This window comes from Pongo pygmaeus, chromosome 12 (assembly GCF_028885625.2).
Source record: "Pongo pygmaeus isolate AG05252 chromosome 12, NHGRI_mPonPyg2-v2.0_pri, whole genome shotgun sequence".
Classification (NCBI taxonomy): Eukaryota; Metazoa; Chordata; class Mammalia; order Primates; family Hominidae; genus Pongo; species Pongo pygmaeus.
Window position 1 is genome coordinate 40,439,623 of NC_072385.2, and position 17,351 is coordinate 40,456,973.

Sequence of the window (17,351 nt, forward strand, 5' to 3'; positions counted from 1 at the left end):
TCATCTGAGGTCAGAAATTCAAGACCAGCCTGGTCAACATGGTGAAACCCCATCTCTACTAAAAATACAAAAATTAGCCGGGCGTGGTGGTGGGTGCCCAGCTACTCCAGAGGCTGAGGCAGGAGAATTGCTTGAACCCAGGAGGTGAGATTGTGCCATTGCGCTCCAGCATGGGCAACAAGAGTGAAACTTTGTCTCAAAAAAAAAAAAAAAAAAAAGTATGTCCTTCCTTTATCAGTAATTACTTTAAATGCAAATGGATGAAATCAGAAAACTAACTAGAGTGGCTGATTGGATTTAAACAGCCAGCACCCAACTGTATGCTGTCTACAAGGGACTCATTTTAGATCTAAAGACACGTATCAGCTGAAAATGAAAGGATGGAAAAAGACAATCCTTGTCAATGGTCTCCAGAAAAGAATAGTAGTAATACTAATATAAGACAAAATATACTTTATGTCAAAAACTGTTACAAGAGACAAAGGACACTATATAAATGATAAAAAGGTAAATTCACCAAGAAGATATAAATGAGAAATATTTATGCCCTAAAACATCAGACTTCTAAAATAATATGAAGCAAACATTGACAGAATTGAAGAAATAGTAACATAATACTACTAGGAAATTTCAATACCCCACTTTCAGAAACAGAATAACGGGACAGAATATAAGTAAGGAAATGGAGGGCTTGAACAACATAATAAATTAACTCGATCTGTCAGACATATACAGAACACTCTACCCAACAACAGCAGATGATACATTCTTCTCTTCTCAAGTGTACATGGAACATCCTCCAGATAAACTACGTGTTTGGCCACAAAACAAGTCTTAATAAATTTTCAAAGATTGACATCATTACAAAGTTTCTGATCACAGTGAAGTGAAACCTCAAACCAAGGAAGGATAACTATAAAATCCACAAATATGTGAAAATTTAAAAACTCACTCTACAGCAACCATTGGGTCAAAGAAGAAATCCCAAGAAAAATTGGCAAATACCTTGAAACAAAAAAATACATCATACCAAGATTTATAGGATGCAGTGTTAAGAGGGAAGTTTGTAGCTGTAGATGGCTTACATTAAAAAGGAAGAGAGATCAAAATCAAAATCGACAGCCTGGCTGTGATTTGGTTCTTTGAAAGTATCAACAAAATTGACAAACCGCTAGCTAGATGAAGGGAGAAAGAAGACTGGAATAACTCAAATTAGAAAGGAAAGAAGGGATCTTGCAAGCAATGCCACAGAAATAAAAAGGATTATAAGACAATGTTATCAACAATTACATGCCAACAGATAGCATCACATAGAAGAAACGAATGAGTTCCTATAAAAACGCAGCTTTCCAAGACTGAATCCTGATGAAATAGAAAATCTGAAAAGGCCGATGATTAGTATCACTAATTACAAAAAAAAAAAAAAAAAAAAAAAAACTCCCAACAATGAAAAGCCAGAGAGCTTCACTTTAGAATTCTACCAAACATTTGAAGAGGAATTAACACCCATCCTCCTCATATTCTTCGAAAAAATTGCAAGGGAGGTAACACTTCCGCACTTGTTCTGTGGGGCCTACATTACCCTGATACCAAAGCTAGACAAAGACGCAATAAAAAACTGTTGACTAATACCTTGATAAATATTGATGCAAAAATCCTCAACAAAATAGTAGCAAACTGAATTCAACAGTACAGTCATGTGTTGCTTAACAATAGGACCACATTCTGAGAAATGTATTGTTAGGTGACTTTTTGTGCAAACATTGTAGAGTGTATTTACATAACCCTAGGTGATACAGCCTACTACTAGCCTAGGCTATATTAGGTAGCCTGTTGTTCCTAGGCTATGATCCTGTACAGCATCTGCTATGCTGAATATCTTAGGCAGTTGTAACAGAATGTGAAGTATTTGTGCATCTAAACAGAAAATGTTCAATAAAGATACAATGTAACAGATAAGGGTGCACCTGGGCCAGGCTCAGTGGCTCATGCCTGTAATCCCAGCACTTTGGGAGGCCAAGGCAGGCGATTACCTGAGGTCAGGAGTTCGAGACCAGCCTGGCCAATATGGTGAAACCCCGTTTTTACTAAAAATACAGAAATTAGCCGGGCGTGGTGGCGGACATCTGTAATCCCAGCTACTCGGGATACTGAGGCAAGAGAATTGCTTTAACCCGGGAGGCAGAGGTTGCAGTGAGCCAAGATCGCGCCACTGCACTCCAGCCTGGGCCATAGAGTGAGACTGTCTCAAAAAAAAAAGGCGGGGGTGGGGGCTACACCTGAATAGAGCACTTACCATGAATGGAGCTTGCAGGACTGGAAGTTGCTCTGGGAGAGTCAGTGAGTGAGTAGTGAGTGAGTGTGAAAGTCTAAGACATGCAGGCTACAGTAAATTTTATAAACAGTATGCACTTAGACTACACTAAATTTAGAAAAAAAATTTTTTCTTCATTAACAAATTAAGCTTAGCTTACTGTAATCTTTTTACTTTATGAACTTTTTAGTTTTTTTTAACTTTTTGACTCTGTAATAATAACACTTCGTTTAAAACGTAAACACATTGTACAGGTGTACAAAAATATATATATTTTCTTTATATCCTGTAAGTTTTTTTCTATTTAAAAAATTTTTATTTTATTTTTTAGTTTCTCAGCTATTTTGTTAAAAACTAAGACACAAACACACATGTTAGCTTAGGCTTACACAGGGTCAGGATAATCAATATCAGTGTCTTCCACCTCTACATTTTGTTCCACTGGAAGGTCTTCGGGGCAATAACACACATATAGCTATCAGCTCCTATGATAACAATGCCTTTTCCTGGAATACCTGCTGAAGGACCTGCCTGAGGCTGTTTTACATTTAACTTTTTTTTTTAAATAACTGTAAGGAGTACATCTAAAATAATGATAAAAAGTATAGTGTAGCATATATGTAACCAGTAACATAGTCATTTATTATCTTTATCAAGTAGTATGTACTGTACATAATTGTATGTTATACTTGCATACTACTGGCAGCACAGTAGTTTTTTTTTTTACACCAGCATTGTCACAAACACATGAATAATTTACTGCCCTATGACATTATAACAGCTACAATATCACTAGGTGATAGGAATTTTTAGCTGCATTATAATCTCATGGGACCAGCATTGTTATATGTGGTCAGTTGACTGAAATGTTATGCAGTGCATGACTGTGTAAGATTAAAAATTGGTAAAGAATGAAATTGAGTTGTTTCAGAGGGAACTGTTTCATATGGAGCTAGACATATATATGGAAGATACAGTACACAGAATTACCTGTAAAGTATTCCTGTCAGAAAACAAGTTACATAGCAACACAAGGAATCATGCAAAGTGAATTAGGAATGTGAGATAATTAACTGACCTAGACTCTTCAACAAGTTAGTAGTGTAAATAATAGGGAGGTGGGAGGATGTAAAGTGTCCAAAACTTAAAGAGACTTAGGAGACACAAAAACCAAGAGCACCAAGCAGGCCTGATTATATCTTGTTTTTGTTCTGGTGGTGGGTTTTTTGTTTGTTTTTTTTTTTTGGTAACAGGTTTATTGAGATATAATTCACATATACAAGTAGCATTTTAACTGTGCAATTCAGTGTTTTTTTCTTTATTCACAGAGTTGTGCAACCATCGCCTTAATCAGTTTTAGAACATTTTATCTCCTCTCTCCAAAAAAAATCCAACCCATTAGCAGTTGCCCAAACCTTTATTCAGCACTTCCAGTCCTAGGCAACCACTAGTCTGTTTTCTGTCTTTATAGATTTTCTTATCTGGACTTTTCATGTAAACAGATTCATACAATATGTAGTGTTCTGTGGCTGACTCATTTATTATGTTTTTGAAATTCACTCATGTTGTCACTTCATTCCTTTTTATTACCAAATAATATTCTATAATATAGATATAACATTTTATTTACCCATATCATTTGATAGACATTTGGGTTGTTTCCATTTGTTGGCTGTTATGAATGGTGTTGCTATGAACATTTATCCACAAATTTTTGTATGCACATATTTTTTCATTTTTCTTGACTACATACCTAAGAGTGGAACTGCTAAACTGCCAGACTGTTTGTCAAAGTGGTTCAACAGTTGTTGAGTCCTGCCAGCAGTCTGCAGGAGTTTTGATTTCTTTATATCATGGTCAAAACATACGGATTTAAAATTTTTGTCATCTCAGTGAGTATGAAGTGGTCAGTCATTATGGTTTTCATTCATGTTTCCCTGATGACTAATGTTGAGCATCATTTCATGTGCTTATTGGCCGTTTGGATATCTTTTATAGGTAAGTGTCTATTTAAATCCATTGAACATTTTTAATTGAGTTATCTTTTTTATTACTGAGTTTTTTGTAGAAAGTTTTGTTTTTAAATATTCAAGATGGATGTACCTTATCCAATATGTGATTTGAAAATATTTTCTCCATTCAGTAGTTGTCTGTTGAGTTTCTTGATAGTATCCTTTGAAGCATAAAAGTTTTAAATTTTTATAAAGTCCAATTTATGCTTTTTTCTTTGCTTGTATGTTTTGCATCATGTTTAAGAAAACTTTGCCAAATCCAGAGCCACAAAGATTTATCTGTATGTTTTCTTTCAAGAGTTTAATACCTTTACCTCTTACATGTTTAGGCCTTTAATGCATTTTGAGTTAGTTTTCCTATATAGTGTAAGAGGAGTGTAACCTCATTTTTTACATATAGGTACCCATTTGTTTCAGCATCATTAGTTGAAAAATCTGTTCCTTCCCTATTGAATTGTTTTGGTACCATGTTGAAAATAAATACAGTGTAAATAAGAGGGTCCATATCTGGATTCTCAGTTCCGTTCCATTGTTCTATTTGTCTATCCTTATTCCAGTGTCACACTTGATTCATTACTGTAGCTTTGTAGTAAATTTTAAAAACAAAGTATGAGTCTTCCAACTTTGTCCTTCTTTTCCAAATATGTTCTGGGTCAATGGCATTTTCATATGAATTTCAGGGGCAGCCTTTCAATGTCTGCAAAGAAGCCAGCTGGGATTTTGATTAAGGACTGCATTGAGTCTGTGGATTAATTTGAGAAGTCTTGGCATCTTAACAACATTGTCTGCTAATCCATGAACAAGATGTCTTTCCATTTTATTTAGATCTTTCTAATTTCTTTCAGCTATATTTTCTCGTTTTCAGGGTATAAGTTTTGTACTTATTTTGAAAAGTTAGTTTCACAGTATTTTTATTCTTTTTGATGATGCCAAAAATAGAATCATGTTCTTAAATTCATTTTTGGATTATACATTGCTAATATATGGTTACACAATTAAAGGCAGGTCAAGACAGGGATACCACCTACTGTCACCTCTATTATTTAACATTATTCTAAAGCAAAATGATGAGAATTTGGAATGAAATGTTTAGCATTGAAAGGCAGACCTATTTTCATCACTTTAAAATAATGTAAAGGAAAGGAAACCAACCAAAAAATTATTAGAACTCATGATTTCAGTAAAGTATCCAGTTGCTAAAAAGCAAAAAATCTTCCAAATACATCAATATCTAATTTAAAGAAAAGAATGTATTTACAATACCAAATTTACAAAGCTAGTAAGATAAATAAAAGAGAAAATGTGCAAAACAAAATGTAGAAAACTACAAATTTTATTTAACGATATGAAAACTTGGATAATCAAGGGATTTCGCATGTGCTAGATAGGAAGATTTATTATGACATCAGTTCTTACTAAATCAAAAAGTTAAATGTAACAATAAAAATGATTTTGGCTGGGCGCGGTGGCTCATGCCTGTAATCCCAGCACTTTGGGAGGCCGAGGTGGGCGGATCACGAGGTCAGGAGATTGAGACCATCCTGGCTAACACAGTGAAACCCCATCTCTACTAAAAATATAAAAAATTAGCCAGGCATGGTGGCAGGAGCCTGTAGTCCCAGCTACTCAGGAGGCTGAGGCAGGAGAATAGCGTGAACCCGGAAGGCAGAGCTGGCAGTGAGCTGAGATTGTGCCACTGCACTCCAGCCTGGGCGACAGAGAGAGACTACGTCTCAAAAAAAAAAAAAAAAGATTTAAAAAAATTTAAAGATTACATTACATACTTTTGGATCACTGTTCCTGAAAAAAAATTCATCAGAGATTCCATTCCCATATGTAAACATATATTAAAACCACAGTGATTAGAACATTGTGGTGGTAGTACAGGAGCACACAAATTGATGGAACAGAACTGTGACCACAAAAATAGATCCAAACTTGTAAATAGATTTCACATATGATAAAGGTAGCATGTTCAATCAATGGAGGAAAATAGGAATTATTTCATAAATGTATCAAGACTACTGGTTTACCCTTAAAAAAAAGAAGGTGGTTCTATACCATACTTCTTAACACCAAGATATATTGTAGATAAATATTTGGAGGTTATCGTGAAACCATAGAAAACCCAAAAATATAACATTAAATATTTATCAAATACGAGGACAAGGAAGGTTTTTTAATGTTTACACAAATGGTAAAAATAACAAAATGAAGGCTATAGATTTAACGACGTAAAAACAAAACTTTTATATGTCAAAGAATACTACTTATCCTAAAATTCATATGGAATCTGAAGGCACAAATGAAAAGCCAAAACAACCATAAAAAGAACAAAGTTAGAGCTCTCATACTTTCTGATTTCAAAACTTAGTACAAAGCTACAGTAATCTAAACTGTGTGATACTGACATAAGACATGTAGACCAATGGGATAGAATGGAGAGCCCAATATAAGCCCTCACATATAGTCCGATGATTTTTGACAAGCGTACAGAGATCACTCAGTGGAGGAAGGACAGTCTTTTCAACAAATGGTGTTGAAAAACTGGATACCCTCATGCAACAAAATGAGTATGAGCCTTACCTTATACGATATGTAAAATTTAACTTGGCTGGGCGTGGTGGTTCACACCTGTAATTCCAGCACTTTGGGAGGATGAGGCGGACGGATCACGAGGTCAGGAGTTCGAGACCAGCCTGGCCAACATAGTGAAACCCTATCTCTACTAAAAATACCAAAAATTAGCCAGTCATGGTGGCAGGCACCTGTAATCCCAGGTACTCGGGATGCTGAGGCAGGAGGATTGCTTGAACCCAGGAGGTGGAGGTTGCAGTGAGCCAAGATCACGCCATTGCACTCCAGCCTGGGTGACAGTGTGAGACTCCCTCTCAAAAAGAAAAAAATTTAACTCAAAATGGTTCAAAGGCTTAAATGTAAGAATTAAAACTATAAAACTCTTAGAAGACGACACAGAGGAAAATCTTCATGATACTAGATTTGGCAGTGATTATATGGCTAAGACACCAAAAGCACAAGCAATAAAAGCAAAAATAAACTGAACTTCATCAAAATTAAAAATGTTTGTGCATCAACGGATTGAAATGGTAATCTCCAGAATGGGAGGAAATATTAGCAAATTGTGTATCTGACAAGTGATTGCTACCCACAATATGTAGGGAACTCCTTCAACTCAGCAAAAAGCAAAACCAAAAAGACCTTATTTTTAAAAAAGCAAGCAAAGAACCTAAATAGCTATTTCTCCAAAGATAAAGAAATGGCCCCTAAGCACATAAAAAGATGCTTAACATCACTACTCTCTAAGGAAATACAAAACCACAGTAAGATACCACTTAACACCTATTAGAATGTTTATTTAAAAAAATAAACAGGGCTGTACATGGTGGCTCATGCCTGTAATGCCAGCACTTTGGGAGGTCGAGGCAGGCGGATCACTTGAGGTCAGGAGCTTGAGACCAGCCTGGCCAACATGGGGAAACCCCATCTTTACTAAAAATATAAAAATTAGCCCAGCATGGTGATGCACACCTGTAGTCCCAACTTGGGAGGCTGAGGCATGGGAATCGCTTGAACCTGGGAGGCGGAGGTTGCAGTGAGCCAAGATCGTGCCACCACACTACAGCCTGGGAGACAGATTGAGACTGTGTCAATACATACATACGTACATACATACATACAAGTGTTAGCAAGGATGTCAGAAAGTGGAATCCTTGTTTACTGGTGATAGGAATGTAAAATGGAGCTGCTGTGGAAGACAGTATGGTGATTCTTCAAAAACTTAAAACATAGAATTACCTTATGCAGTTTTACTTCTGGATATGTACTCAAAATAATTGAAAGCAGAGGCTTGAACAGATATTTAAACACCAAGTTTATATCAAGATTATATATAATAAAAAGAAGGTGGACACAACGTAAATGCTCATCCATGGATGAGTGGATAAACAAGATGTGGTATATATATACACAAGACTATTACTCGGGCATGAAATTGACACATGCATGAATGAACCCTGAAGACATTGTAAATGAAATAAGCTAGACACCAGATGACAAATACTAGATGATTCTACTTCCATGCATGCAGTACCTAGAATAGTCAGATTTAGAGAGACAGAGTAGGATGGTGGTTACCAAGGGCTGGGGGAAGAGAATGGAGAGTTATTATTTAATGGATACAGAGTTTCATTTTGGCATTTTGCAAAAGTTTTGGGGATGGATAGTGATGATGGTTACACAACAGTGTGAGTACACTTAATGCCATTGGTAAATTTTAAGTTATGTATATTTTACCGTAATAAAGATTTTCTAACAAAGTGTCAATTAGGATACATTTTCACCAGGATTCTGCATTCTAAGACAGGCCACCCTAAATTTTAGTGTACTCACTTTGCAAAAGTTAGGCAATTTGACAGTCAGAAACCAAAGGCATGGCTCACGCCTGTAATCCCAGCACTTTGAGAGGCTGAGGCGGGCATATCACCTGATGTCAGGAGTTCAAGACCAACCTGGCCAATGTGGTGAAACCCTGTCTCTACTAAAAAATACAAAAACTAGCCAGGCGTGGTGGTGGGCACATGTAATCCCAGCTACTTGGGAGGCTGAGGCAGGAGAGTCGCTTGAACCCAGGAGGCAGAGGTTGCAGTGAGCTGAGATCACGCCATTGCACTCCAGCCTGGGCAACAAGAGCAAAACTCTGTCTCAAAAAAAAAAAAAAAAACCAAACAAAAAAACAAAGGCAGCTTGGGAAGGAAGTCAGAAAATGTTCTTCATTGTGACATTTTGGCCAGGACAACTTGGCCAGGTGCGGTGGCTCACGCCTGTAATCCCAGCACTTTGGGATGCCAAGGCAGGCAGATCACTTGAGGCCAGGAGTTCAAGACCAGCCTGACCAACATGGAGAAACTCTGTCTCTACTAAAAATACAAAAATTAGCCAGGCATGGTGGTGCACACCTGTAATCCCAGCTACTTGTGGGGCTGAGGCACCAGAATCGCTTAAACCCCGGAGCAGAAGTTTCAGTGAGCCAAGATCATGCTGCTTACTGCACTCCAGCCTGAGTTATAGAGTGGGACTCTGTCTCAAAAAAAAAGAAAAAAAATCTGACAATGTCAAATCATCACCGTAAGAAAGCAAAAGGCAATGTATCTGATGTAAAGATCACCTGATGATCTTAAACGTTGAAAGGACAAATTGTAAAAAGTGATTTTGCAAAGAGTTCACAGTTCCCTACTACTGCCACCCTATGAACAAGGACCATTGTTACTTTTTTAGTAGGACAAAATATGCCAAATCTTTTGAAACATTCAAAAGATAAGAAAAAGTACTTTTTTTATTATGTTTGGATTAAGAATATAAATACTGTCGGAAAAGGCTTGGTATTTAGAGAGGATAAGGATATAAATGAAGTGAATTTTTTTCATGAAGAAATGAAATGGCTAGGAAAAGACAGTGTTTGCTGTGAAGAAACTGAAAGTCAGATATCTAAGAGAAACTTGACTTTCCAATTTTAGCACACATCAGAATCTCTTGCTGGACTTGTTAAAACTCAGGTTCCTAGGTTCTATCCCTGGAATCTGATTTAGTAGATCTGATGTGGCACAGAATTTTTCTTTCTTTCTTTTTTTTTTTTTGAAATGAAGTTTCATTCTTGTTGCCCAGGCTGGAACGCAATGGCATGATGTCAGCCCACTGCAACCACCACCTCCTGGGTTCAAGTGATTCTCCTGCCTCAGCCTCCCGAGTAGCTGGGATTGCAGGCGCCGGCCACCATGCCCGGCTAATTTTTGTATATTTAGTAGAGATGGGGTTTCACCATGTTGACCAGGCTGGTCTTGAACTTCTGACCTCAGGTGATCCACCCTCCTCGGCCTCCCAAAGTGCTGGGATTATAAGCGTGAGCCACCACGCCCGGCATTTTTTCTCTTTTTTGAAATGGAGTCTCACTCTGTCACCCAGGCTAGAGTGCAGTGCTGCCATCTCAGCTCCCTGCAACCTCTGCCTCCTGGGTTCAAGCAGTTCTTCTGCCTCAGCCTCCCGAGTAACTGGGATTACAGGTGTACGCCACCACACCTGGCTAATTTTTACATTAGTAGAGACGGGGTTTCACCATGTTGGCCTGGCTGGTCTCAAACTCCTGACCTCAAGTGATTTGCCTGCCTCAGCCTTCCAAAGTCCTGAGATTACAGGCGTGACCCACCACACCTGGCCAGAATTTGTATTTCTTTTTTTTTTTTTTGAGACAGAGTTTCACTCTTGTCGCCCAGGCTGGAGTGCAATGGTGCGATCTTGGCTCACCGCAACCTCTGCCTCCCAAGTTCAAGCAATTCTCCTGCCTCAGCCTCCCAAGTAGCTGGGATTACAGGCGTGCGCCACCACACCCAGCTAATTTTGTATTTTTAGTAGAGACGGGGTTTCTCCATGTTGGTCAGGCTGGTCTGGAACTCCTGACCCAGAATTTGTATTTCTAACAGGTTCCCAAGTGATGCTCTTTCTGTAATTTTAGGGACCACAATTTGAGAACCACTGGTATAGATAAATTATATCCTAAGATAAGAAAATATATGGAAAAGCCTTGTAGAAGTGACTGCTAAAAGTTAAGCTTTGAAGGATGAGTAAGTATTTGTGAGACAGACACCTAGTAGTTGAAGGAGGAGACACGAGCTGCCTTAGTCATGACATGTATCTATTACAGGGTATGGGTGAGGTATGATGTGAGGAAAGTTGCAGTGAGCTGGAAGTGGAGTCACCTGCTGTTCTAGGACTATATTGGCAAGTTTGAATGTCATCCCACAGATAAGAGGGAGACAGGAAATGGTTTTAAGCAAGGGATCTATATTTTACCATGGAGAAACCTTAAATGCACATTGCTAAGTGAAAGAAGCCAGCCAGAAAAGGCTACATACTATATGATTCCAACTATAATGACATTTCGGAAAAAGCAAAAACTGGAGTAAAGAGATCAGTAGCTGCCAGGGGTTCTGAGAAAGAGGAGAGGAGCACAGGCAATGTTTAGGACAGTGAAATTATTTCCTGTGATACATGGTGGATACATGTCATTATATGTTGTCAAAATCTGTAGACTATACAACAGAGTGAATCCTAATGTAAACTATAGACTTTAGTTAATCATAGTATGTCAGTGTTAACAATTGTAACAAATGTACCACACTAGTAAAGATGTTAATAATGGAAGGTACTGGCAGGTGGGAGTAGGACAGGGGACATGTAAGCATTCTCAACTTCCTACTCAATACACTCAGAAACCTAAAACTGCTCTTTAAAAACAAGGTCTGTTAGTTTAAAAGTAAACAGGAAGTAGAGATAGAGTAGGCAGGTTTTCAAACAGCTTGGCAGGAACCTCAAAGAAGACAATGCCAGATGAATTTAGTGAAGTCTGGTTTTTCTTAAGCTATGGGAATGTTTATAGTCCATGACAAAGGTCAGCAAACCTTTTTTGTAAAAGGACAAATGATAAATATTTTAGGTTTTGCAGGCCAAAAAGCAAAGTGAAAGATACCAGTACTTACATAATAAGAAACGAAACAAATTTTCACAAATTTTTTTGTTGACAAAATCAAAATTTCATGTGGAGTAAACTTTTTTTTTTTTTTTTTTTGAGATGGAGTCTTGCTTTGTCACCCAGGCTGGAGTGCAGTGGCATGATCTCAGCTCACTGCAAGCTCTGCCTCCCAGGTTCACGCCATTCTCCTACCTCAGCCTCCTGAGTAGCTGGGACTACAGGCGCCTGCCACCACGCCCGGCTAATTTTTTTTTTTTTTTTTTTGGTATTTTTAGTAGAGACGGGGTTTCACTGTATTAGCCAGGATGGTCTCGATCTCCTGATCTCATGATCCGCCCGCCTTGGCCTCCCAAAGTGCTGAGATTACAGGCGTGAGCCACCGCGCCCAGCCAATGTGGAGTAAACTTTTTGCAGTAGATCGAATAATAAGGAAACAGAATTTGAGGGTATCATTTTACTTAATTGGGGTTCGAAGTGTTTCCTGTCATCAGAATCAATTGCATATTTTTATCTGTTAATGCTGATCTGTAATGAGAGTTTACATATTTCATCTTTGAATTTTTTTTTTTTTTTTTTGAGACAGAGTCTCGCTCTGTCACACGAGCTGGAGTGCAGTGGCACAATCTCGGCTCACTGCAACCTCTGCCTCCCGAGTTCAAGCAATTCTCTTGCCTCAGCCTCCCAAGTAGCAGGGATTACAGGTGCCCACCACTCCCAGCTAATTTTTGCATTTTTAATAGAGACAGACGGGGGTTTCACCATGTTGGCCAGGCTGGTATTGAACTGCTGACCTTAGGTGATCCACGCGCCTTGGCCTCCCAAAGTGCTGGGATTACAGGCATGAGCCACCATGCCTGGCCTGAAAATGTCTTTTTATACACTAAGTATTGTCAAATAGTTGACATCAATCCATGAGCATATGATTTTGTTTCATTGTGGTAAAATATGCATAGCTTAATATTTATCATTTTAGCCATTTATAAATGTACAATTTAGTGGCATTAAGTATATTCCCAATGCTGTACAACCATTATCACTATCAATTTCAAGAATTTTTCGTCATCTGAAACAATTCTGTACCCATTTAACAATATCTTCCCATTCCTCCCTCCCCTGTAGACCCTGGTAGTCTCTCGTCTGCTTTCTATCTCTATGAATTTGCCTATTCTAAGTGTCTCATATAAGTGGGACCACAGACAGGCATATGACTTTGTCACTTGAAAAGCATTTACAGAATTCTATTTGATTCTTCTCTTAATATTTCTTTTTGTATATCACTGTATTGGAGATTAATCACTTCCAATTGAAGGTCAGTTGGCAGCTCCTCAATTGCAGTCAAATGGATCTTGAAATATGCAGATTGTTTTGCATTTGCATTGAGATTCAAATAATGCTGCTAGAACTGTAGTTTGGAGTCAGAAAACATCTGCTGCAAATCTGTGTTGGAATGGAGATCTCATCTCTTTTTAAAATATCTGACAACAAAGGAAGTTTATGCAGCTTAACATTATGATTCAAACATTAGTTGTTGAAATGACTACTGTAGTGTAAGTTTCATATATAAGCACTGTTTTGACTTGTAATTTCAGGTTGACTCTAGTAAGAAAAATGAACAATGTGCAGCAAAAAGTAATTTCCAAAACTGTTCAATGATTGAGTGCTGTTCTTATTCAGAAAATGTTCATCTCAGCCGTGAGCTCAAAAATTAAAAAAAATTCACTGCCATGTGTTAGGGCCAGTAAGGATATTAATCCTCTATTTCTAATAAAAAAATTCATGGAACTGTTGATGGTTAAGTCCCCCAGAGCAAATGAAATTCACCACTGATAACAGCGATATGATAACACATGATATATTCAAATATTTTTCACAAAGTATTGGCTTACAGATAGTATAATGAATAACCATAGTTTAAATACCTTACATATCGCAAGATTTGTAAATCTATTCAAGTAAGTCTTTTTCTGGTCCACCCATATAATTTCTCAAACTGTGACGAAAACATAAAAAATGTATTATCTTAATAATTTTTAAGTATGCAGTTCATTAGTATATTCACATTGTCCTTCAGTAGCTCTCCAGAAATATTTTATCCTGCAAAACTAAAACTCAGTACCCATTGTCTTTGTTTTGTGCTGTTACAACAGAATATCTGAGACTGGACAGTCTGTAAACAACAGAAATTTATTTCTCACAGTTCTGGCAGCTGGACGTCCAACCATCTGATAGAGGCTTTCTTGCTGCATCCTCACATGGCACAGGGCAGAAGAGCAAAAACAGGATGAACGTTGTGTGCCCACAGGGTGGAAGAGCAGGAGAAAGGGAGCCCAGTCCCACACGCCCTTATTATAATGCCGTTAATCCATTCATTAGGGCAGAGCTCTCCTGACATAAACACTTCCCAATAGATCCCCACCTCTCAACACTGATGTTTTGGGCATTAAGTTTCCAACACATAAATTTTGAGGAACATGTTCAAACCATAGCGCTTATTAAATAACAACTCCCCATTTCACCTACCCCCGCCCCTGGTGACCACCATTCAATTTTCTGCTTTAATGAATTTAACATTAGATTTCTCATATGGGTGGAATCATAATAGTATTTGCCTTTTCGTGACTGGCTTATTTCACTTAGCATAATGTCCATAAAGTTCGTCCATGTTGTAGCATGTGACAGGATTTCCTTCCTTTTTAAGGTGGAACAATATTTGTTTATGCATGAATACCATGTATTGCTTATCTGTTCATTTGTTGATGGATATTTGGGCAGCTACCATCTCATGGCTATTGTGAATAGTGCTGATATGAATATGGACTTGCAAATATCCCTTCAAGACCCTGTTTTCAATCCCTTTGGACATATACCCAGAAGTGGGATTGCTAGATCATTTGATAGTTCTGTTTTCACTTTTTGAAGAACTGCTATACTGTTCACCATAGTAAATTAATGTTGTAGGGATTTTGGTAGAGATTACATTGAATCTGTAGATCGCTTGGGTAGCATGGACACCTTGATAATACCAAGTTTTCTAACCCATGAACATGAAATTTCATTCTATTTATTTGTGTCTTTTAATTTTTTTCATCACTGTTTTGTGGTTTTTAGTGTATAAGTTTTTTACCTCCTTGCTTAGATTTATTCCTAAGTATTTTTATTCATTTTGATGCTATTTGTAAGTGGAACTGTTTTCCTAATTTTCTGTTTGGATTGTTCATTGTTAGTGTATGGAAACACAACTGATTTTTGAGTATTGATTTTGTATTCAGCAACTTTGCTGAATTTATGTATTCTAACTTTTTTTTTTAAATTGTGGAATCTTTAGGACTTTTGACATATAAGGTCATGCCATCTGAGAAGAGAGATGATTTTACTTCTCCAATTTGGATACTTTTTATTTCTTTTTCTTGCCCAGTTTCACTGGCTGGTACTATAGTGAACAGAAGTGGTGAGGGTGTGCTTGTCTTGTTCCTGATTTTGGAGGAAAGGCTTTCATTCTTTTACCTTCATAGTGTAATCTGTGGGCTTTTTATATATAGCCTTTATTATATCGAGGTAGTTTCCCTCTATTAAGTTTGTTGAGTATTTTTATCATGAAAGGGTGTTGAGTCTTGTTCAGTGCTTTTTCTTTGTCAGTTGAAATAATCGTGTGGGTTTTGTCCTTCATTTTGTTAAAATGGTGTATTACACCAGTTTTTAAAATGTTGAACCGTCCTTGCATTGCAAGAATAAATCTCACTTAGTCATGGTGTATAATCCCTTTTAATATACAGCCATGCACTGTATAATGATATTTAAGACAATGGTAGACCGTATATATCATGGTGGTCCCATAATATTATAATGGAGCAAAGAAAAAAAGAATATAAAAAGAAAACAGATTATAATAGAGCTGAGAATTTCCTGTCACTTTGTGACATCATAGCTGTCATAATATTGTAGCAGAACACATTACTCATATGTTTGTGGTGATGCTGATGTAAACAAACCTGTGCCGCCAGTTACATAAAAGAATAGCACACACAGCTATGTACAGTACATAATACTTGATCATAAACAACCATGTCACTGGTTTATGTATTTACTATTTATTGTTATTTTAGTGTATCTCTGTCATTAACTGATGCATGTCTTTATTAAAAAGTTGGGGGGAGAAGTTTATATAAAATTTTACTGAGATTATGACTGTAAGAGAGTATATGGCTACCAAATTTTATTCCATAAAAATACTATTTAGACATTTCTCAACTTATGAGGTGTCTATAATTTTTTTTATTTATTTATTTTTTAAAGACACCAGAGTGGTCAGATGGTAGGAAGACAGGAGTCAGGGGGAAAGCACTGGGCAGACCCTTTATTGTGATTTCCACATGAAAGGCAATGCAGGGCAGGGTGAATAAATAGGATTGGTTAGTTTGAATAATTTTGGTGGTACTAAGGTCTAGGGGTGGTCCCTAGTGACTCTGGTAAGATTACGGCAGAGAATATTGCCTCCTGGGATACAAGGGCCAGATAGAAGGGGTCTGGCTCTGAATTGGTTAATTTGTCTATCAGAGGCATACTCTAGGCCGAGCACTTTGCTGTATCTAAGAATTGGCTGGTCCAGGGAGGGGCAGTCTCTCCCCAACTGGAAAGATTTTTTAAGACATCCAAAACATTGTAATATACAGAAAATTTTACAAAATACATATATGTATATACACACAATACACTCATAATCATTAGTCCGGAGAATCTTTATACAGTTGACATAACCATTTTCCTGATTGCTATACAATTACTTCCAGGTTTTACTCTTATAAACAGTGTAGCAATAAATATCTTTGTACATGGCTTTTGGAGGGATCTTCTTAAATCGATTTTCTTAGGCTGGTATCTCAGAAGTGGGAATATTCTGTTAGAGCCTTAGAAGATGTCTTTGTGGTCCTGAAATCATTTAGCAAAATGATATACTCCTGAAGCAAAATTCATAGACATCCTTAAACAGTTAAATATTTTTATAAATTAGCACATTAAGATATGCATGCAATGTAGACATATAAACAAGTAAATATTACTCCAGTTTCTGAAATCCAGCATTTAAAAAAATCCTTTCATATATCTTTTTCAGTATAAATTTATATAGATATAGTTTATATAAATGAGATTTTTATTCCATTTGCTTCCTTGTAAACACCTTTTTTTACCCCAGAATATGCCATGGCAATAAATATAAATCTAGGTTATCATTTTTAATGGTTACATACGTACTATAAATTTATTTAATCATTTAAGATTCATAGAGTATCTTTGTGTAGGTTAATCTCCTTAAACTAGATGTGCTGTTATTGCTGGATGAAAGAAAATGCATATATAAAAACTAAAATACATATTGCGAAATTGTATTGCATATAGTTTTAAAGTGAAGGTTTTTTGTTGGAGAACTCTTTTTTTTGTTTTGTTTTGTTTTTAAAGATAATTTTGGAAAATTGTGGTAATTGAT

At 37.0% G+C, this 17,351-nt stretch overlaps 1 protein-coding gene across 19 annotated transcripts in view; it reads left to right on the top strand.

The window, feature by feature from the left end:
- The window catches only part of CCDC138 (coiled-coil domain containing 138), a 100,338-nt gene that overhangs the window by 33,411 nt on the left and 49,576 nt on the right, over positions 1-17,351 (top strand). The window lies entirely within an intron of this gene.